This window comes from Piliocolobus tephrosceles, chromosome 20 (assembly GCF_002776525.5).
Source record: "Piliocolobus tephrosceles isolate RC106 chromosome 20, ASM277652v3, whole genome shotgun sequence".
In the NCBI taxonomy this organism is placed as follows: Eukaryota; Metazoa; Chordata; class Mammalia; order Primates; family Cercopithecidae; genus Piliocolobus; species Piliocolobus tephrosceles.
The window spans coordinates 29505567-29507242 of NC_045453.1; the positions used below are offsets into that span (position 1 = coordinate 29505567).

The following is a 1676-nucleotide window of genomic DNA, read 5'->3' on the forward strand; positions in this document are numbered from 1 at the left end:
ATCTACTCTCTTACTGATTTTCGAGAATATCTTGTTGGCCGAACACAATGGCTCACACCTGTAATCCCAGCACTTTGGGATGCCAAAGCGGGAGGATCACCTGAGGTCAGGAGTTCAAGACCAGCCTGACCAACATGGTGAAACCCCATCTCTACTAAAAATACAAAATTAGCCGGGCGTGGTGGCGCATGCCTGTAATCCCAGCTACTCAGGGTGCTAAGGCAGGAGGATCACCTGAACCCAGGAGGTGGATGTTGCAGTGAACCGAGATCACGCCATTGCACTCCAGCCTGGGTGACAGAGCAAAACTCCGTCTCAAAAAAAAAAAAAAAAATCTTATTTTTAGCTATAGTCTCCATGCAGTACCACAGATCACTTGAACTTACTCCTCCTCTGTAACTGAAAGTTTGTATCCTTTGACTACCCCCTGGCGATCACCATTCTACCCTCTGCTTCCATGAATTCACTGGTCCAGGAATTTATTTAATTTTTTATTATTAAAAAAATTATGGAACATTTCACAGATTTGCACATCTTCTTTGTGCAGGGGACATGCTAATCTTCTCTGTATCATTCCAATTCTAGTGTATGTGCTGCCGGAGCGAGCACAGTCCCTGGAATTTTGGAAGCTTATGTGACTCTTCACGTTTTCCCTGGTGGTGTCTGCCTTCACAAGCCTAGAAGGGCCTTCAGGGGAATGTGTTTGAGGGCCCGTAGCCACAGTGGGACAGTTGAAGGAATATTCAGAGTGAAGCAGATGACACGGAATTTACAGGGTGAATGAGATGGCCTCTGGCTTCACAGAAGCTGTGTCAGTTACTCGGCAATGCAGCCTGGGAGGTAGAGAGCCCTCTGTCTTTCCTTAATTTTTATAAGGGTCTCTAAGCCACTCATTATGTGCAGAAAGAGCCCTGGGCAGAATCCTGGACTCTGGCAGGGCTGCCTACTCACCATGGAGCCTAGTTTCCTCCTTGGTAAAATGAAAGAATGAGCCAGGATCGCCTCCTCGGACCCCTAACTGCTCATGACATATGGCCTTAAATATGGCTCTAAACATCACTCCCCGTGGAGCCCTTTCTAGATATCTCAGGCCTGAGTCCTCCAAGGAAAGACAGAAAGATTTGACCATATGAACATTAACAATCCCTGGATGTCAGGAAACACCACAAATAAAATTAAAAGACAAAGAACAAACTAGGAACAAAATTTTCAACAATTAGGTCATTCCACCTCCCGACTCAGCCAATGGATGGATGATTCCTGACTTTCCCCCCGAGAGGGGTGGGGAGGGTACAAGGTGACTTGGGAAGACACCCAGCTTGGGGCACAGGAAAGTGCTCAGTCGAGGCTTTTCATTTTCTTAAATGAATGAATGAGTGAACGAACGATGAAACCTGCATCCTAGGTACTGTGTGTATCTTCCTTTGAATTCTGCCCCATTTATTTATTTATTTGAGACGGAGTCTAGCTCTGTCGCCCAGGCTGGAGTGCAGTGGCGCGATCTCGGCTCACTGCAAGCTCTGCCTCCCGGGTTTACGCCATTCTCCTGCCTCAGCCTCCCGAGTAGCTGGGACTACAGGTGCTCGCCATCTCACCCGGCTAGTTTTTTGTATTTTTCAGTAGAGACGGGGTTTCACCGTGTAGATCAGGATGGTCTCGATCTCCTGACCTCATGA

At 47.4% G+C, this 1676-nt stretch overlaps 1 non-coding gene across 1 annotated transcript; it reads right to left on the reverse strand.

Annotated features, from left to right (window-relative positions):
* Positions 1 to 502: 502 nt before the first annotated feature.
* On the reverse strand, positions 503 to 609 carry LOC111555694. Its single transcript, XR_002735600.1, has one exon. It is a non-coding gene; the product is annotated as a U6 spliceosomal RNA (small nuclear RNA).
* Positions 610 to 1676: the final 1067 nt, after the last annotated feature.